The 21,528-nt window shown below is 50.8% G+C and overlaps 1 long non-coding RNA gene across 2 annotated transcripts in view; it reads left to right on the forward strand.

The window, feature by feature from the left end:
* Nucleotides 1-16,493, forward strand: part of LOC131277914 (uncharacterized) — a 71,129-nt gene extending 54,636 nt beyond the window's left edge. Inside the window, exons 3-5 of one of the 2 annotated variants that reach the window (XR_011648311.1) lie at nt 1,854-1,934; nt 5,298-5,542; nt 16,358-16,493. This is a non-coding gene — a long non-coding RNA (uncharacterized lncRNA). Of the gene's footprint in view, nt 1-1,853; nt 1,935-5,297; nt 5,606-16,357 lie in introns of both variants that reach the window. The other variant, XR_009184957.2, reaches the window with a different exon arrangement.
* The last annotated feature ends 5,035 nt before the right edge of the window (nt 16,494-21,528 follow it).

Raw genomic sequence — 21,528 nt, forward strand, 5'->3', positions numbered from 1 at the left:
TCTGCTCTTGGCAGGACCTGATTGTTGTCCAACAAGAGCTGGGGCTTTAGGGGCCATGGAAGATGGGGTCTGGGCCATGGAAGACAGGGTCCAGGCCATCCCACGTGACTTCCCAAGAAGTCTTATGCCTGGGTGGGGGCAGAAACAGGGAGAGGAAGAAGATCTTTGGTTCTGGGTTTACAAACAGAGCTCCACTGGGATGGCTGGGAGGAATTGTCTTGAAGAGAGTTGTTGCTCGGGAAACAGCCCCGGCAGGCTAGCAGGAGATGGAGAAGGCAGCTGAGAAAGAAGAGCCAGGGCTCAGATTTCCAGGCAGAGGACACTCCTATAATCCCTCACTAAGGTGAGACTCTGCGCCTAGAGTGGTCAACCAACCAATGAACTCACTGCACATGGGTCGTGCAGATGTCTGTCCTTCCTCAGGTCTGGGCAATCTGTTGAGAGTGAAGACTGTTGACAGTTTACAAGAGATCACATACAGGAGATAAACAAAGCCAAGGTCGTATTGGCCAGGTGAGACACAGGTGCCTATATCCCAGGAGGTGGCTGCTGCTAAGGTAGTAGTGACAGTGCCCCCTACAGAACACATCAGGGAGAGGCAGCCTGAGCTGCCTGGAACCTGAGGGGTCCTGTGAGGCCAGGCCGAGACCATCCATTCATTTAATCAATCAACAACCATCTGGTGAGCACTGCTATGGTGTGAATATGACAAAGATCCTGCGAAATGAAAGCAAAATCAGAATAACCTCCTTAAAGTATGCGTCTGGAAAGCAGCCAGATGGTTCTTCCTGTTTTCCCCTGGTTTGTCAGGGCACTGCCACAGCATCACCTCTTAACAAGAAGTGAGGCTTGGCTAATGGTCTTCATTACCTCCAGACCTCCACTTGCCACTGGCAGAGCAGGGAGAGAGAGAGCAGGATGGGAACTGGGGAGGTTGGCTCCACCCTTCCCAAGGTCTGAGGATTCAGTGAAACGCCTCTGAATGTCTCACAGGCAGACGTGCTGGGTGGTATGGCAAGGAGCATTGGTGCTGCAACTCAATAATTTGGGCTGTTAATGACCTAAGTGCTGTATCTTTATTATGCATCAAATACTGGAACCATTAAATACTGACAGTGTCTCAGGCCTTCCCAAGACATACTACATTAAAATCAGGATTCTTTCTTGTAAGAAGCTCATAACCCCTATTCATCCAGCTTCTTCAATAACCCAATCTTTAATTGATTTGAACACCCAAATGTGACCCCTTTTCCTAGAACTCTGTGAGAGTGACTGAAAGAAGGATTATGATATTTATGTTTCATGTCACCCAAGAATGGCTTTGGTCCTTCTATACCATATTCTCACCATAGGTAGCCACCACACCACTAATCCAGTCCTGGAAATGAGTTTCAAGGAATTTTTTCAACAATGATCAAAAACTGTATGTTTGTAGCTGTCCACTGCTACCAAAAGTTAGAAACGACTTAGCACATAGAAGATTAAAATATTAGAGGACTGGTTGCACAAAGTATGGCAAATCTGTACATGGTATATTATGTGACCACAATGGCAATATCTTTGCAGAATGATGGAAAAAGTTTCTTACATGGTAGTAAATGGAAAAGAATATAAATAAGCACCTCCATTTTGGCACTCAGTAACCTATGTGCGCATTTTGAAGATTGCAAAAAATAATTGTGTTAGAATTGTGGGATATAGGTCATTTTTTTTTTTTTTTTTGAGGTACTGGGGCTGGAGATTAAACCCAGGACCTTGTATGAGGGAAGCCAGTGCTCAACTACTGAGCCACAGTGGCTTTCCTGAGTTGGTTTTTTCATTTGTTTGCTTGTTGTTTGCTTTTTTGCTCCTAGGAGGCACCGAGGACAGAACCTGGAACCTCCCATGAGGGAAGCAGGTACTCAACGGCTTGAACCACATCTGCTCCCCTACAGGTGATTTTATTGTTTTAAAAAATTAGCGGGCTAAGGTGTGGATCACAGGCCATGGGGTGCAGCGATGCCCAGAGATGTACTCACCAGATGCAATGGATGTGTCATGATGATGGGGGAGAGTGTTACTGTGGGACCTGGGGATCGAACCCTGTGGGGTGGGGGCGGTGGGGGTGAATGGGGACCTCATATTTTTTGAATGTAATATTTTAAAAAAAATGAATAAATTGAGTAGAATTTGAAAAAAAATTACATTTTATAACAAACTGTAAAAAAAATTAGCATTAATGTTAGATATACTTTTTATTTATTATTTTTTATTTTTTAGATTTATTTTATTTCTCTCCCCTTCCCCCTCCCCCCATTGTCTGGGCTCTGTGTCAACTCGCTGGGTGTTCTTCTGTGCCCGCTTGAACCCTCGGTGGCACCAGGAAACTGCGTCTCTTTTTTGTTACATCATCTGGCTGCGTCAGCTCTCCCTGTGTGCGGCGCCACTCCTAGGCGGGCTGCTTTTTTTCATTCAGGGTGGCTCTCCTTGCAGGGCACGCTCCTTGCCCGTGGCAGCACTGCGCACGGGCCAGCTCACCACACGGGTCAAGAGGACCTGGGGATCGAACCCTGGACCCTGCCATATTGTAGGCGGACGCTCTATCAGCTGAGCCGCGTCTGCTCTAAAAAAAGGAAAGAAAAATCCTGCCTTAGAATGTCACAGTAATTCTTCATGACTGGTCGTTTTGCCTTTTACCCCAAAACCAATTCTTAAAGTTAGGTGGAGCGTGCACAGGCCCCTGCGGCAGTATTCAACATGCTGATTTCTGTGTCCTGCCCCCACCGAGAACCAGAATGGCCCAGGGTTGTAATTAAAAAAGTAGCAGTTCAGCCAAGCAAGGATTCTAATACACATCCCTGTTTGAGAACCGCTGTTCTAGAAGAACTCTGAATCCAGCTGTAAACATATGACAACAACAACAATGGAAAAATTGATTTTCTCTCATGAGGAACAGAACGATTCTCTGAAACTCAATACTCAGGAATCAATTCACTAATTCTTTGCATTTACTAATTCTGTCAATTTATCAAAGTCTTGTTTTAAATGGTAATCTCCTGGAATATGTTCAATGGATGTACTCTTCATGAACTTCTGATTGCATTGTGCCCAAATACGTTGGTATCTGTGCACTAAGAATATATGCTTATTCAATTCAATATATTCTTCCTGAATAGATACATTTTTGCAAATATACTAAAAGGAAACTGAAATATTTTCATAGAAAGAATGTTTTGAAAAGAAAAATATATTCATAAGAAGAATATATATGTAAGAAAAATCATTCTATGCCCCTGAGATTTTGACAGTATTCCTTAATTGTCGCTAAGAAAACATATTCATTGAAAATATTCAAGAAATTTTTATGAAATTAGTGAATTGAGTGAATTCAAAGAATTGGCCGTTTAGGCAAATTGCTCCTTTGAGTTGACCTAGAGTCCCCTCAAAAATCTCGAGGTACTCCCTGCTGAGGTCCAGAAGCAATGGAGAGGCCTGGGAGGCCGAGGACGCAGGCCGGCGGTGGGAGTCCCTGGGTGAGCGCCTCGCTCTTCCGTGAGGCCCTGAAGCTCTCCCCCGGAGCCCTAAGGAGCTAGTGGTAGATTTTTCCTTCTTTCCACACCCAGGTGGGTCTGGAGCCTCCCAGTTGTTTCATCTCATGGGCAGAACAGCTCTTAGCAGTCTTCTAAAGACACGGGACCAATTCCTTTGGGGGCTTGGACAAGGAGAGCAATGATTTGCAATTTAATTAGAGAAATGGGGGCAGACTGTGTTCTCAGAGGAAGCTGCTGTACATCTTGTTCCACCTCACCTAGAGGTGGGGCTTTCCCACAGAGAACCTCCTTTCTCCCTGGCTGCTTCTGTCATAACTATGTTGCTTGTGCAAATTCACACATCACCACCATTTGGGCTTGACCCTTAGCAGCTAATGAAAGAGTCCTAGAAAGGAGCCTGTGCTGATTCCAGCAGCCACTGACGTCTTGGATAATCACTGTTCATGCCAACTCACGTCTACTGAGCACTTTCCACGTAAAAGTCATCCTTCTGACCACTTTACATGCATTGTCTCATTTAACTCTCCCAGCAGCCCTTTAAAGTAGGTACTAGTATTAGCCCCAATTTACAGAAGGGGAAAGGGAGATCTAGAGAGGTTAAATCGCTTGCTTGAGGCCTCACAGCCAGTAAGTAGTTTTGCCTTCCTTGGTTAGCAAGAAACATTCATGGTTTTATTGTTAAAATCTGTCTGCCATCAGTTCATTCTTGAGGTTGAGGATAGACAAATGTTTAAGGAGAAAATAAGGTAGAAAAGGAAGAGATGTCCTCACAGATGGCCTGGTAGGAGGTTGTTAACAGAGCTCAGGCTGGATCCCTGGCATTTAAATGTGCTCTGGGTTTGGAGGCCAACAGCTGATGGAAGCTGAAAAACATCTGCTGAATGAAAAAGGAATCAATCAGTAATACAGGTACTGAGGAACACTTCTGGGTGTCAGTCCCTGAGGGCGATGGAGACTATCAGACAAGAGCCTACGCTTTCCTTGTAGGAGGACCAGGTAAAATATAGGTCTCCCAATTAAATTTGATTTTCAGATAAACAATGAGTAAATTTAAAAATATGTTCCAAATAGTACACAGGGCATACTTATACCAAAAAGGTATTTGCTGTTTTCTCTGAAATTCAAATTTAACTGGGTGTGCTGTGTTTTTATTTGCTTAAATCTGACAACCGAACCTCTTTGGGGAAATAGCTCACAACCCTGGCAGTGTGATAGTAAGGACAGAATGAGAAGTACAGAAAACCAGGCCTTTGGAGAAGGGAGAAAGTTCTGGATTAACCCCAAGAAGACAACACGTCCTCTTGGATAATGCAGACTTAGTGGAAGGGGCCTAGTGATGCTCAAGCAGAGGTGTTCCCCACACATAGATGGGAAGGGTCTAGAAGGGTAGAGAGGGAGGAAGGCTCAAAGCACATGTGGGGAAAGGAAGCATACAAGGAAATGTCTCAAAGAGGCTTCAGGGCAGGGGGGACCGGAGCTGGAAGATCAGTCTGTAGAGGGACTGGAATTTCCTGCTAGGGATTTTGGACAATGTCTTCTGAAAAGGATGGGAGGCCAATTGAAGCAGTGTTTTAGGAAGGTTAATCTGGCAGTGGCATGTGCTATGGGTTGAATTATACCCCCTGCAAGACATGTTCAAGTTCTCACCCCGTGTCCCATGAATGTGGCCTGCTTGGGAAGTAGGGTCTCTGAAGATGTGATTAGTTAAGATGATGCCAAACTGGATTAGGGTGGGCCCTAATACAACATGGCCCCTGTCTTTATAAGAACAGGGAAAATTGGACACACGACCAGACGGGCACAGGAAAGAACAACGACAGAAGCGGAGATTGAAGTGCTGCTGCTGTGAGCCAAGGAACACCAATGGTTGCTGGCAAACCTCCAGAAGCCAGGAAGAGGCCAGGCAGATTCTCCTCTTCAGGGAGCACCCCTCAGAGGGAGCACAGCCCTGCTGATTCTTTGATTGCTGATTTCGAGCCTCCAGAACTGTGAGACGATGCGTTGCTGTTACTGTAAGCCACCTAGTTTATGGTCACTGGACACAGCAGTCCCCACCTGTGGACGGGGCAAGAGAGGTGTGTGTGTGTTTGGGGATGGGGAGTTGAGCATGAGGTGGTGAGGGTGTGTGGCCATGAGAAAGGAGGGGTGACCTGGAAGACACTGCAAAGGAAAGGCCTCGCCTTTCAGGTAGGGTGTGCAGGGGCCCATCAAGAGGAGAGTGGCATCAAGTGGCTGCTCCTCTCAAGTGACAGGCATGAGCCCTGCTGGATAGGAAGGAGAAGGCAGCTGTGGGCACAGAATCTCAGAGAGAAGCTTTTCACGTTGGGAGCACTCTCAGAGGCTGTCACCATGGGAAGACAGATGAGGAAGGGGCAGTGCCACAGCTTGTTCTATTCCAGGCCCCTCCGTGTGATGCTCAGATGCACACACACACATCCACGGCAACTACTTATTAGGTTTATATTGATTTCCATAGACAGTGAACTCCTGTCTTAACATTAATTTCCATCTCTGGCTTCTGTTGTTTTGCCTTCCTAGGAGCCAGTGCTTTAAGGCATCCATACCCTTGCCAGACCTCTCACTGGCTTGGCATGGGAGCCTAAGCAAAGCATCTTCTTCTCTGGGGAACTCTGGGTCCCTCGGCAGCTGGGCCAATTCTTATTGCTTGTAGAAGGCTTTGAGGGCCTCTAAAGGAACATACATCAGTGGCATGTGAGATTAGTGCAGAATGGCCAGCTCATCCCTGATAGTGGCCCTGGCATCAGGCCAATCCTGAAAAGCCCGCTCAGCTGTTCTAGGTTTTCCCAGCAGAACCACCTGAGCAAGAAAGGAGAGGCCCAGACACGTTGGAAATGCAAACTGTTCCAGCCCTTTCCTGGGACTGGGTAGGACGGGACAGACCCACAGGGGTGGGGTTGGAGAGAGGGAGGCTGAGCCCTGGGTACCCCTATTCCATCTGATCTTCTCCCTACCCTGGGGTGATGCAGGGCTGGGCTTCCAGAATGGCCTGGAGGAGAGGTGTGGCCCCAGTGTCCAGGGCATTGTGAAAAGGGAACAGCCCCCCAGAGGGCTGAACCCCCCAGCCGGCTGATCAGGACTCGCGGTGAACGCGCAGGTGTTCAGACCTGATTTCAAACTCACTATTGAGGGCCTCCTGCCCACCAGGTCTTGAGCGAGGTGACTGTGTCCCTTTTCTCCCCCCGTGCAGGGTGACGGGATCTTAGTGTCTTATTAACCTGTGGAGCTGACCAAGTCCAAGGTGTGCTTGGGCTCAGTTCTTTTGGGGGAACAATGGCTAGCTCACTCACTCCAGGACTGGCTGACCTTGGTGTCACGCTGACCTTGGTGTCACGGTGACCTGAACTTCATTGGTGGGGAGAATTGAGGGGAGGGGAGGCCCTGTGCAAACTGCCCATTCGTCCTCCTTGCTACCAGCCAGCCACTTTCCCTTAGGAACACTTGACAATGGCCACAGACCACCCCTGCACAGACCAGCCCACCTGGACTCCCCACTGCCCAAAGGCGTAACTCTGCTGCCCACCAGAGCTCGTACGCCAGCCCTGCGGCCTACTGGCCCTTCTCTGTCCTTTGGGTGCCCTTTGCCTTTGCATGGACGGTGTGTGCCCTTTTCCTGGAATGTTCTTCCTCCGTTGGCTTGGCTGCCCTGCAGACTCTTCCACATCTGACAAGACTGCTCCACAATCACCTCCCCTGTGAAGCCTTCCAGTTTCCTCCCTTGCCACCTTCTTCTTAGGGCTCTTTCTGTCCCTTTGCTGGAGACCAAGCACTTATCCTCTTGTACCAGAAGCTTTGTGGCCCCAGACCCACATGAGGCTCTGAACTTGGCTCTGTCACCTCCCTGATTCCAGCCCAGGTCCACCGAACACTTGGGGTCTAGCCTGGGCCTGGACTTTTCAGGGGCTGCTGGGAGGCAGGGCCAACTGCTGGGGCTCTGGGCTCCCTTTCAGCTCCCAGCAGCCTCCTCAGAGGTGGGCTGCTGACCAAGCAGAAGGTTCCCAGGCCAGCGCCCACACACAGCCACCTGCTGACCTTGCCTCGGGCCTCCCTTCTACCTTCTCTGGCTCCTTGCTGAGGCTGGATTCCTCCTCTATCCCCCAGCCTCCTCCACTGACCACTCCCTGGCCCAGCCCTGGCCTTTCCTGCCGACTCAGCCTGTCTGCTCTAATTACCTCCAGCTGGGTCAGGCTGCCCTCCCGAGCGGCGGCAGGGGGCTGCCTGGGCTGGGGGGCCCCATCTGGGTGGGTTCGCTGTTGGGGGATTGGTGCTGCTTCCTCCCAATGAATGCTGGAGGAGATGTCCCCGCCAGGCCCGGGGATGGGGGGCGGGGCGAGGGAGGCCCAGGAAAATACAGGGAGATGGGGGACAGAGCCTGGGGCCACTCTACTGCCCGCAGTCTTGCTTTAGAGCAGTGGCTCTTGACGGTGGCCTATTTGCCCCCACAGTGGACGTTTGACGACATCTGGAGACATTTTCGGTGGTGACAACTTGCAGGTGGGGGGGTGGGCGGTGCCACTGACCTCTAGTGGGCAGAGGCCAGGGGTGCTGCCGAACAGCCTACGCTGCGTAGGATGCCCCTGTGACAAAAACTTTCCAGCCCCTAATGGCAATGGTGCTGAAGTTGAGAAGGAAGAAGCTGGGGCCATTTGGGGGAGGATGGGCCCCCTGTATTTGAGAGGTGGGCTCAGTGTGCTCTACGTGTCTGATGTGTCTCAGGACACGGCTGTGGCCTTCTCTGGCCCTTCATGGTCCGCATGTGAAACTGCAGTTCTTCTCCGCCTACCCTGCTCCTTGCCCACCCCACCCCTCACCCACAACGGGGCGGGGGGACAATTTCTGTCGCTAGTGGATATTAGATGCTGAGGAAACATTTTACTTTATTTTTTTCCACGTCAGTCTTCATTTTCAGGTGTCAAGGGGGCTTGTTACCCTTTTATAAGAAATTCTATATTTAAGGAAAGGATTTTTCTTTCAATTCGATTACAATGATATTAGTCACCGGCATATGTTAATGCTCATTCTGAACCAGGAGCTTTCACATAAATTAGAGGATTTAGTTGTCACAACAACCCACAAAATAGGTGTTGTTAATAATCTTTGAAGAAAACCAAAAACCTGAGTTTGCCCAAATCATAGAGCTGAATTTAGAAGCAAGTCTTTGACCCCCAAATCTGTAATGATCAGGCCCCTGTAGAGTTTTCCTTAGAGGAACGGGCAGCGGTTGAAGTGAAAAGGGTCACAGGGGCTCTTGGGTCTGCCTGAACTGTGTGGGTTTGCGCCCAGAGCTCTGGGGCAGGAGCTGAGGGGAGTGAGGCTTCGGGCAGGTGAACACGGGGTGCGGGGCCCCTAGGAACGAAGAGGCTAGTAGAGGGCACAGGCTGATGCTTGTGAGGGGTGACTAATACTACGGTGAAGCACCCTCCTCTCCAAGGCCAAAGTCCCCACCCAGGGAAGTCCCGGCCAGTGCCCCCCGCTCTGAAGTTGAGCAGGCTGCCTGCAGGGCAGGACCACGATGTGCCTTCCAGAGAGCGGTATCCCTCTCTCCCAGGGTGTTAGAAGCGGGCTGGCCCCTTGTTGTCCATGCATCCATCCGGGGAGCTCTTGCTGGGCCGGGCTGCTGCTGAGCTCAAAGGCTGCAGGAGGCAGGCAGTAAACAGGAAATGGTTAAGTAAGAGCAGGTGGAGCATGCCGGGTGCTGCAGCAAGGCAGGAAATAGCTGAGCCGCTGAATGAACTCAAAAGAATGCTTCTGCCCTCCTCCCTGAGGCTCTGGCAAAGGCTCTGGCAAAGGCGCTGTCCACCCACTCCTCCCCAGCCCTGCACAGCAGAGAGGAGCTCAGCTCGGCTGGGGGGTGGGGGTGGGGGAGACGGGGCTGGGGGGACGTGCTGGAAGGACAGGGGCCCAAGGAACCAGGAAGTCACGGACCAGTGGGGCAGGGAGGGAGTGCCTCTCCTTCCAGGGCTGAGTCAGGCTCTACTCCAGGGGCCCAGGGTGTGAAGCGCTGGGGGAGGCAAGCTCTCCAAGAACCAGACAGTGTTTTCCTCTTCCTGGTTTTTTGTTCCCTAGAGAGCCCTTTGTACTGACTGGGACTACAGGAATTTTACGTCCCACCCTGAGTAGAGCTCACAGCCAGGTGTGCGGGCTGCCGTCCTGGAAGGAGGCTGGGTGGACCCAGTGCCCTCCCTGCTCTCCCTTTCCTCCTCCCAGCAGCAGGCACCCTGTCAGGGAGGTGGCACTGTCCTCTAAGGAGAGACGAAGCTCAGGGAAGTCCAGTAACCTACCACAGTCACAGTGACCGGAGAGCTGGGGTGGAACCCCTGGCTTTGGCCTCCACGCCCCTGCCCTGCCCTTCTCTCTGTACCTCCAGGTCCCTCGTGTCCAGATAGTTCTTTTGCCTGAAGCCCTCCACCTTCTCCCCTTCTACTCCAAAATAAAATCAGCAGTGCTCTTGGTACTGTCCACCTCAGGAGGACCTGATCTCAGGGACAAAGCCAGCTCTGCTTCCCAGCACTGAGGAGCACCCAGCCCCTTGCAAGTGGGCTTCCTCCTTGTGGGTCAGATGGTCTGGTCGCTCTGGCCTTGAAGTGCCCACTCTGCATTGCTGCCCAAGGACCCCCCGGGCATCCAGATACGAACTCCCAGCCCAGGCCCCACATGGCAGGGCTTCCCGCCGTGCCTGGTACCTAGGGACATGGAGGCTGAGAAGCCCCTTCCCAGTGCCGCCTGCTGCTTCTGCAGACATGCTGCAGCAGGGGGCTGTGGCCACAGCGCGGCCTCCAGCTGCTCTGATGGCCTTGACTCTTGCCTGAGTGGGGGTAGGGGGGTGACAAGAGGGAGAGGAAGCTGTGCTCACACATCTTGACAGCTGTGGGCTTCAAGGGTGTATCAGTCTCCAATGGTGATAGCCAAAACGTATTGGGTATTTATTATATTTATTTATAGTAAGTATGTATCTAAGTAAGAATGTACATGTATTCATTTATTCATGTATTGACACCTTTAATCCCTACAACAACCTAAACAAGAAATACTTCCTTTATTTGCATTATATAGATGAGGAAACCGAGGCACAGAGATAGGAAGTGACTTGCCCAGGTCACACGGCTAGTAGGTTCAGGCACCGGGATTCCCACCTAGGCTGTCTGGATCCAGGGTCCACACTGTGGCCCAGTGCAACATTGTTTACCTGGAGGGTCTTTGGGGGAGGCCACACGACATCCCCTGGATGTCTCTGGTGAGATCCCTATTCTTAGGAGCTGCTTGGGAGCTGGAATTTCTTCTTCTTTTTAAAATTGTCACTCCTGGTCCTAAAACCATTCCTCCAGGCAGCCCTCCTGGATGCCATGCTAATCTGGTATCAGCCTTCCAGTGGCCCTAGTGGAGATAGACTAGAATTTCCCAGGTACCCTTTCTCTGCCGGCTGAAGCTTGAGGCTCCTGAGGTCTCTGACTTAGCAACCAGAGAAGAAGGGGAAAAAATGGCCAGAACACTCAGGACCTCTCCAGGCTGGACTATGAGCCTGGAGTCTTCCCCCTTCCACCATCACGGGTCCTGAGGAGAGCCGGCCTCTGGTTCTGTTCATTCAAGAGCCGGGTGTTGGCATCACCTTTGCGCCAGGCCCCGGGGGGAGCCGGCTAAAGCAGACACAGTGTGTGAGCCCTGGGGCGCTGACCTGAGGAAGAGCTAGCCGTTCCTGTGCCAGGGCTTGAATGAGGTGCCTGCCTGGAGAGAGGAAAGCCCAGGGGTGAGGAATCCGGGAGCAGGCCGTTGGGGCCCTGGGAAGTCAGGGCAGGCCCTCTGGGGGTGAGCGCACTTTAGCTGGGTCTTAAGTCAGCCAGAAGGAGAGGGGGTGGAGGTGGGGCCAGAGATGGGCCTTCCGGGCAGAGGCACAGTCGAGGGCTTGGAGGCCTAACATTGCTGCATGAAAGCAGAGAACTATCATCGGGTCAGATATAATAGGAGTTAGCTAGAGAGCTTCCCAGCCCAGCACAGAGGCCTGGGGGGCCCTTTTAGGGCCTTGTGTTTTGAAAGGCCTCGGGGAAGAGGAGGGCCTGTAGAAGAGGTCTTTAAAAACAGTGCAAACCTGAGGACCCCTACTACCTAATTTCAAGACTTAGTATAAAGCTGGAGTAATCTAGACAGGGGAATTGGTGAAAGGATAGGCATATATACCGATGGAACAGAGTAGAGAGTGCAGAAATACTCCCACCCATATGTAGTCAATTGATTTTGACAAAGTACGGAGGCAACTCAACGGAGAAAGCCTAGTCTTTTCAAAAAGACTTGGCCCATAACTCAAAATGGGTCATAGAAAAATGTGAAAGTATAAAAGGCAAAACTATAAGAAAAATTATAAAAGAAAATCCTAACAGTATGAAAGAAGAAAACAGGAGAAAATCTTTGTAGCATTGGGTTTGGCACAGATTTCTGAGAAGTGACTCCCAAAGCATAATCCATGGAAGAAAAAGTTGGCAAATTGGACTTCATCAAAATTAACTACTTCTGTTTTTTCGAAAGACAATTGTTAAGAAAATGGAAAGATAAGCCACGGACTGGGAGAAATTAGTTGGGTCCAAAATATATAAAAATCTCTCAAAACTTAATAATAAGAAAATAAACAACCCAATTAAAAAGGGGGCAAAATATTTGATATGCACTTCACTAAAGAAGAAATAGAGATGGCACATAAACAAATGAAAAGATGTTTAATGTTGTTAGATATTAACTAATGAAAGAAGCCAGACTCTAAAGGCAATGTACTGTGTGATTCCATTTATATAACATTTTGGAAGAGGCAAAATTATAGGGACAAAAAAACAAACAAAACCTACCAGGGACTGGGGCTGGGGGAAGGAGGGGGCTTCAAAGGGGCAGGAGGGAATTTTGGGGGTGAGGGAAGTGTTCTGTATCGATGGGGGTGGCAGTGACATGACTGTATGCATTTGTCAAACCTGTGGAACTATGTATTAAAAACGGATTCATCTTACTGTATGCAAATTGCATCTAAAACAACTGACTTAAAAACCACAGTGCATTGAGGTTCTAGGTCATGGTACCGAGAGTTGGGGGAGACCCACCTTGGGCCTAGCTCCTATTGCTACCCTGCCTCTTCCCCCCCGCGGGCCTCGGCAAGCTCCTACAGAACTTGTTCCCTTTGGTTCCCTGTGGGCCAGAGAGTGAACCATTAATGAGCGCCTCGTTTGGGGTGTCAAGGACCTTCTTTTATTAAATGTGAGGCCCCTGGGAGGCCCAATGGCCTCAGTTGAGAGGCCCAGTGGGGAGGGGTGGGGTTGGGGGACCAAAGAGAAGCCTTTGGTTGGGTGAGCAGGGCAGGGTGTCAAGAGCACCTGCGAGGGTAGGAGGAGAGCGCCCCCCAATCCTTGCCTTTGTCTCAGTCTGCAAAGTCCTCCCTCCCCACCTGGCAGACCCTGCTTCCCCACCCAGGTACGTTCCCCAGCACTTTCCTCTTCGGTCTCCTAATTATCCAATTCCAAGTACAAACTGCCGAGACAGGTTTGGGGATATATATATTTTTTAACAAATCAATTTCATCGATACATATTAATAAAGCATTCAATCCATCCAAAGTATGCAATCAATGGTCATTGATATAATCACATAGCTGTGTATTCATCACTTTGATCATTATTAGAGCATTTTCATTTTTTCAATAATAATAATAAACAAAAAACAGACAAAAAAATTCATTACCTCTCAATCTCTTTGTGCTTCCCCTGCTGTACACAGCTGCTATTTCTGGCTATTCTTGCACATTTATTTTTTTAAAGTTCTTTTATTGAGATACATTCACATACCATACAATCTATCCATAGTGTATAATCAATGGCTTTTAGTATAATCACAAAAAAATTTTTAGAACTATTTCATTACTCCAGAAAGAAAATCTCCACACCCCTTAGCAGTCCCCTCTCAATCCCTCTATCCTCCCCCAGCCCTACATAAACACTAATCTAATTTCATTTCTATAAATTGATTTATGTTTAAATTTATATAGACGAAATCATACAATATGTAGTACTTTGTGCCTGGTTTCTTTCACTTAGCATAATGGTTTTTTTGGTCTGATATTAGCGTCTTGTCACATTAACATAGGTTTGTTCAGTTTCAAAGAAAAACGGTCTTATTTATGCAATACTACCCATATTCATATTTCACATGAGGTTTTCCTATGCTATCCAGCCCCATGTTACCTTTTTTAGCTTTCCTTCTAGTAATATACATGACCTTAGACTTTCCTTTCAACCACTGTAATTTTTTATGGTAACTAAACACAAAAGGCCCCAGGATCTTCTCTGTGCATTCGTGTATTTCTTTTTTTATTATTTTTTATTTTTAAAGATTTATTTTTATTTATTTCTCTCCCTGCCCCCCTCCCCCAGCTGTCTGCTGTCTGTGTCCATTCACTGCGTGTTCTTCTGTGACCGCTTCTATCCTTATCAGCAGCACTCGGAATGTGTTTTTTTTGTTGCGTCATCTTGTTGTGTCAGCTCTCCGTGTGTGTGGCGCCATTCTTGGGCAGGCTGCACTTTCTTTCACACTGGGCGGCTCTCCTTACGGGGTGCACTCCTTGCTCGTGGGGCTCCCCTACGCAGGGGACACCCCTGTGTGGCCACGGCACTCCTTGCGCGCATCAGCACTGCGTGTGGGCCAGCTCTACACGGGTCAAGGAGGCCCGGGGTTTGAACCGGGGACCTCCCATGTGGTAGGTGGACGCCCTATCCATTGGGCCAAGTCCACTTCCCATGTGCATTAGTGTATTTCTGCTCCCACAGGCCCTTCAAGATTCAGATCCTTTTAACAATTCTGTCCTCTTGGAAGTTTTCTGGCAAGGATTGAGCAAAAGGCTCTGAGGAGGTATCAAGGGTCCAAGCCTCTGTGCTGTTGTGATGCAAATTATAGAGCAGGAGACATCTCCTCCTTTGCCTCTGTAGCTTATAATTGATTTTTCCCTACAGTATTTCCTTCAAAGGGGAAATGCAGTTTCCCACCACAGGGCCTTTGCACAGGCTGTTCTTTGGGGCTCCTCACATTCTGAAATCCTGTTCAACCACCATTGCCTGTTTAACCACCATTGTTTGGGTACTGAGGATGCAGAGATAAGTAAGACAGGCCTCCTTAAAGACTTTGTGATGGTTGTTAGCCTCGAGAGAATGGGTTGGGAAAGTGGTATTAACAACCACAAGCAACAGCAGCAACAGTGACTGCAGGACCAGTTAGGGGCACTCATTCTGTGCCAGGCATTTACATCTACAATGTCACTCAAAACTCTCAACAGTCCTGCAGAGTGGTCACTGTATTGTTCCCATTTTATAAACGAGGAAGCTGAGGCTCAGAGAAACTAAGGTTAAGTCACTAGCGGACCTGGTACCTGGCAGGGTCAGGCCTTGAGTCCAGACCTCTGAGACTCCCTGGTGGCCACAGCATTATCCCACTACCCCAGAAGAGTCCTACTCTGTCCCATGTGAAGGAATGCAACCGTCCAAATCCCAACTCCAACTTGGCAGGTCCTCAATTTCTGCCATAGAAGGAATGGAAAGCAAAACTAGCATGGGTCCATCCCACAGGCTGCAGGCTGCAGGTACAAGGGCTGGCCTCAGGAGGACCGGGTGGGGTGCTGCTCGCTCCCTGGCCACCCAGCCCTACCTTTCCTAAGGACCCTCCCCATTCATTGCATTCACAGGGACATTTTCCCAAATGTAACGTGCAGGGCTGACTACTCAGGGCATCACGGGCCTCATCCCCCCCAGCGTGGCCAAGAGAACCTACTCCCTGGGGAGGCTTCCTTTTCTTCTTGGTGTCTTCCTTCCTTCACACCTTAGCCCTGACTTTGCGCAGAGTAAGCAAATGCTCAAGATGTGCCACCAAGGAGAAAAAACACAAAGGAGGGGGTGAGGAAGATGGTGCGAGGAAGACCCTGGAGCAGTGCCCAGGGCAGAAGGTGCCAGAAGCCAAGTGGAGAGGCCAAGATCTTGAGGGCCAATGAAAAACAGCGCAGGTCCGAGTGGGAGGCGCCAGGCCATCCACAGTCAATGGTCTTGACATGGTTAGGATGGATGCAGCTTGCTTTATGCAAACCCAAGATCGATGAAAATTATCCAAATTGTATAAAAATTCTGTACCAAGATTGACTGCTAGCTGACAATTACAAGTCCCCCTGAGAATCAAAATTATTGCTCGAATTGCACCATATTCATCTCCAGACGTTTTGGGGGAACATATCTGTTGCACGAAGACTCTCTTAGGGTATGAAATGTGCTGACGGCAGGTTATCTAAGTCCTAGACGAGGTGCACCATAAAATATGAAGGTTCAGGTACCATCAGCTCCCTGCTCTGCCTTTTGGTTTGTCGCCCGTTTCCTTCTGTGGCTTCACCAGTCCTAATGCCCAGCAGAATTTGTTCTGCAGAGACCCTGGACTCCTAGATAACATAGGCTGAAGAAATGGGAGTCGTGCAGGACATGGCTTGCCAAGGCTGGATCCGGTGCTGGGAAGTTTACCACATTCCATCAGGGAGGCTGAAATCCTGCCAGGGTGGACTTCCCTGCTTCGGGGCATCACAAAGTGTAGGCACCAAAAAGGACTTAATCCGCCCCCTCCCAGAGTTCCTTCTAACCCCAAAGGCAGCTTTGTGACTGATGTGGGGTGTGAATAGCATTGCTGTCTGGCTGTGATGTTTGCATTTTCAACTCAAGGCTGCCCCCACGCCCTCCTACCCTCTTGTCTGCTTATATTAGCAGGCCCTGAATAGGCTGCCTTACACTTTTCCTGTCTCTCTTACCAATCTCCAGGGAGAGAGAAGTCTCCACTCATGTGTTCCACCGATCTCCTCAGCCATCCAAGAGGATCGAGAGATGAGTGCTTTCTGCTGCAAGGTCTCTGCAGAAAAGCCTGCCTGGCTCCGTGATTCTCAGTGCAAAGAAGTGGACCTGGAGGGTTAGCAGGGGGCTGTGGGCTAAAATCCAGCATTTGACACACTTTTCTTCCTGCTAACTCCCCAGCCCCCCATCATCATTCCCGGCCTTCTTCTGTACCCCTTTTTTTTTTCCCTTTATTATTGGGGCCAGGGATTGAACCCGGCACCTTGTATGTGGGAAGCCAGTGCTCAACCACCGAGCCACAACAGCTCCCCTTCTGTACCCTCTTTGCATGTGATGTTCTCTGAAGCTCAATCCTAACTTCCAGATTCCTTGGCATGGCAGGTGCAACCTCGTCCCCTCTGCTCAGGCTCACCTCCCAACACCTCCCCCCACCTTCTCGTGGGCCAGAAACACTTACCTGCCTAACACCGGCTCATGAGGTGGCCTTGGGCAGCCATGCCTTTGCACCTGCTTTTCCCATTGCCTGGAATAAGTTTGTTTCCCTGGTAGGTTCCTGCTCATCTTTCAAGCTCAAGCTCAAATAAGATTCCTCTGTCTGGAGCCTTCTCTGGATCCCCACCGAGAGAGTTAGGCAATGTCAGCACGCGTTGCCAGCCTCTTTTTGGGAGAGAAGGCTTATCTCATTGCACTGTAATTGATCTTTGGCCATATTGTCTAATTCCCCTACTCCAGAGTGAACCCTTCATCTTTTCATCACACCCTCACCAGTACCAAGTGCTGGGTCTCTGTGGCAACGCAGTGGGCACACAATAAATGGTCATGTGAATGAATAAATAAATGAACAAGCGAGCGAGCATCAAGGGTGAGAAAGGGCAACGGACATGTGTCCTTTAAGGGGAAACCCATGTGCACGCAGTGTCTCTCAGGTGATTATTCAGGGGATCGGCTTTGTGGCACTGGTGCCCCTCAGTGCTAAGAAGTTCCTCAAGAGTACCCGGCCATCTGTCCTGTCTCTTCCGAGATTTCTTCGCTGGCTTCTCGCTCACAGCTCTCCTGATCAGTGTACGGCAGGACTTGCCAGAGAAAGCCTGGGAATCAGTCTGAGGTACCTCAGAGGAAGAGCCTCACACCTTCAGTGAAATAAGAGTCTGCCCCGGGGGCAGCAAGGACAGATGCTTCCCGGAGAGGAAGGAGGGGTTCCCGGGTTTGGGGAAACGATCCCCTTGGGGAATAACAGGACTACCAGGAATGTGGAGGCTGGGCGGGAGAGGGCCTGGGGACCCCCGGCAGGCCTGGGGGGAGAGGGAAGGAATGTTTGTGTATGGGGTGGGTTTGGGAAGGAAGGGCGTGGGTGAGGTGTCCCTTTGAGGGCAGGAGGGAGAGCTGGAGTACGCCGTGACTCAGCCTGGCCCAGCTCTACAGCAGCTGAACGTTAAGTGCTTGCAAAGGCTTTGCATGGAGAGTACGAGAAAGGAAGTGAACGAGGGACGCTCAGGGGCCGGGACTGTAAGGGAGGGTCAGAGCTGCTAGGGCAGGTTGCAGCCTTGGCTGGGAGGTTGCTCAGCCACAGATTCTGCCCCTGAAAGCCGCCGAGGAAACAGGAAACAGCCAAGGGGCTGGCCGGGAGGTGATGCATGGAAACGCTTCCCAGGAGTAGCTCTGTGCGTTTACTGCCCGGCCCCACCCCCATTCCTCACAACAACAGCTGGGAGAACACAGACCTTCTGGGGACTGAAGCAGGTCCCCGGGTCCCTGGAAAGTCTGAGCCCCTGGCTGCGGAGGAGTGCCCGCCGGCTGGGTCCCCACCTCCCCACTGAGCAGTTTATACACCAAGAGTCCACAGCACCCCAGGAGGGGGTGAGCGGGGAGCCGTTTGTTTTTCCAGAATTTGACCTCTGAGTAAAGCTCGCCCCCAAAACGTGCAGGGGTGGGAGGAGGATGGGGGATGGGGTTAAGTGAAAGCGATAAATCAGTCCCTTTGAAATGCAGAAGCAGCTTGGGGAAGCCCCTTTGATATGCAGCTTGGAAACCCGGCACTTAAAACCTGGGTTAATTCTCCGGCTTTATTGGAGACAGAGAAAGGGAAGAAGAGGAAACTGAGGGTCGGTCATTAAGTCTGGGGGACTTGAAAAGCCTGGGGCCGGGGCCGGGCAGCCGCAAAGGGATCACGGAGGCAAAGTGGCCCTGGGAAAAGCATCCCAGGCCCCGATGAACTTTAATCCCAGTTCCCACCCAGACAGATGAGACGGGGAGAGGGCTGGAGAGGAGGGGGCGGGAAGGACCCAAGAGCGGCTCAGGAGGATGGGGAGGCGGTTGCTATGGAAACGGCGCCGGGAAGGAGAAAGCCAAGGGCTAACTTGGCAATTTCCTGAAAGGAGCGGAGAATTCAAGAGAGTGTGTGTTCCATTCACTGCACAGCTTGTGCTTTCATTGGCCTGGGGGCTGCGGCCCCTTCCTGGGAGCCAGGGCTGTAAGGCTTGCCCATTACCTCCGGGGCCCTGGGCTGGGCTCTTCATTAGAAACATCTGCTTCTCTCCGCACTCCTCATCGCTGGGGGTGGGTAGGATGGGGAAGTGGGGGGCTGAGGGCGCAGAGGAATAATGCTCAAGGGCTCCACGTGATTTTCAGATGGGGGGGTAGAGGTGAGGGGGTGTGGGCTGGGACTCTGAAGATGAAGGCTTTCTCCCCATTCCATTCCCGAAGGGAGGAAAATCTGGGGCTGGGGACATAGGTGGCACATCCTGGGTTTTCCCAGGTGGCTCCCCTGTGAGATATTCTGGCCCACCGTTAACCCCTTGGTCTTGGTCTTGTCAGACAGGATGTTCGAATTTGGTGTCTGGGACAAGACAACCGCAGTAACTGGTGGGAATCCTTGGAGGGGCTGGAGGCAGCTCCTGCAGCTGACGTATGCAGCTACAGCCTCCTCTGTGGGCTGTGGGCAGGTGTGAGGGGGAAGACAGTTTGGTTGCTCCTTGTCTATCCCTGCTCAGTCTCTCTCTCTCTCTTTTTCTTTTTTTTTTAAACGGGGGTTGGGGAGGAGGAGGGTTTGAGAAAGTAAAAATTTGATCCTCTAGAGCTTGGTCCTCCCCATTTCAGACAGGCCAGAGGAGAGGATGGCCAGCTCTTGCCAGCTCCTGCAACCTTCTGACCTTCGGGTGCTGTATTCTGGGCTTGCCTTTTGCCCCACATAGGCCCTGGACAACGTGGGCTCAGTGTGCTCAAGTTTTTTCACACGTGAAATGCACAGATAAGCTTAGCATCCATGACAGAGGCCTGGCTGAGGTCCCTGACGTGCCCTCCCACGCCACCCCTCATCAGTGGGAATCAGAAGCCCAAGTCCATTTGGAGGAGGTTCACTTCCACTTGTGACTCCCAAGTCAGATACCAGCCTACCTTTGCCCAAGCAGGCCTCAGGGGTCTACCAGGACCTCCTGATCCCTTTTCCTGTAGCAGAACAACAAGCTAGCAATTGCTTTCCTTAGCAGGTCTCAGGCCAGGCCTCAAACTAAACAAGTCACAGATATAACTTGCTTAAAATTCCTTCAACTCGGGGCAAATTGAGAGCAAGCCTCCCTGGAAGTCAGGGGCAAAGCAGTTTTCTATCACCCCCTACCTCCCTGGGGGCTGTGCAAGAGGAGGGGCAAAGTCCCTCCAGCAGGGCCCAGCTGCACCCAGAGCTGCTGCCCACCCCACAGGTGGCTCCTGGCCCCTTTGTCCCTTTCCTGCCCTCTGGGCCTGCTTCCTCACACGTCTCTCACCTTCAGTCTTTGATGACTCCCCGGGCATTTCACCAGAGCTCAAGTAGCAGAACCGGGGCAACACGGGCCTCCGCCATGGCCTTTCTAGAAGCCCTGAGCAGAGGCGCCATTTTGTCTCTCCCTCCCTGACTGCAGGGGAGGTGGGGCTTGGGAAAGGGGAGGGCGAGCCAGGCTCACAAAATGCCTGCCTGACAGCAGAAACAAGGGGGATTAAGAGGGGCAGGCAGCCAAACGGAGATGCAGTCAACCAAAGGTTCCAGAGAGGAAGGTAATAGTGGCAGAAAAGGAGGGATAGGTGGGGAGTCTGGAGGGAGAAGGCAGGCCACAGTGGCCAGGGGACTGCCAGGACCCGTCCCGGGTCAAAGCAAGCCAAGGCCAAATTTATATTGCCCGAGGTGCTGGGAAAAGGTCTGAGGAGGCGGGGTGTGTGCGCGCACACGTGAGAACAGGAGCCCACGTGCACACCCACACGCACACTCACACACACGCCGGGGGAGCCCCAAGGTAGGCCTGTGCTGGGACGGCCACACTCCTCCCAACCCCGAAGCCAGCCCTCTGTCCACAATGCTTTCTCATTATTCCCAGGCACATTTTCCTCCCACCACACTCAGCTCTTGTTTCTGTACGCTTGCTGCAGCCTCTTTCTTCCCAACACTCTAAAGCAACTGTAAAAACACCTGCATTTTATTAATGCCGCAAGGACCTGGGCTGGGCTGAGCCCCCCTGCTCTCCCTGCCCCCCTCTCCTCCCTGCGAGGCTCAGTGAGGCAAAGCGGGAGGGTTAACCCTGTGAGGCTGGGTTTCCGTCCTGGAGATCTGGAGAAGTGCAGAAGAGGTGGAGGGGTCGGTCCCCTGGCCAGCTGGACAGGCATCCTGAGAGCTGCCCGGGCACCATGCTCCTTTTGTCCCAATTTGTTGGCCCAGTCGCCTTACCACTGTCCCTCAGTTTCCTCTTCGGAATAGGAGGACACCATTCTGTCTTGAAAGGAATCCTTGGGACATTCTAAGAGAAACTCATAAGGAGGCTGGCCCTTTAAGTGTCTACTCCATCCCTCTGCCTTTAGGAACCACTGGGATTAAACCATTCCAGAAAAATAGCTGCTTTCCTCTTTAAAATATTTTAAATAAGGAGAGTATAAAAATATATATAAATGGTCCATAATCCCATTACCCTGAGAGCCCTGTTAACATTTTTTTCCCAAGGCAATCCATGCACACGGCTAAAAAATGTGTAGGAAGGTATAACGTGAAACTTAAGTTCCCCTCTCCTCAAGTCACAGTTGCTCCTTCCAAAGGTAATGTTAACAGTTTCTTGTGTATTCTTCAGGGAAGGAGTTTGGGCAGATGCTGGCATCTTCTTTTTTTAATGAAAAATAAGTCGAAT

The sequence above is a fragment of the Dasypus novemcinctus genome, chromosome 3 (assembly GCF_030445035.2).
Source record: "Dasypus novemcinctus isolate mDasNov1 chromosome 3, mDasNov1.1.hap2, whole genome shotgun sequence".
Classification (NCBI taxonomy): domain Eukaryota; kingdom Metazoa; phylum Chordata; class Mammalia; order Cingulata; family Dasypodidae; genus Dasypus; species Dasypus novemcinctus.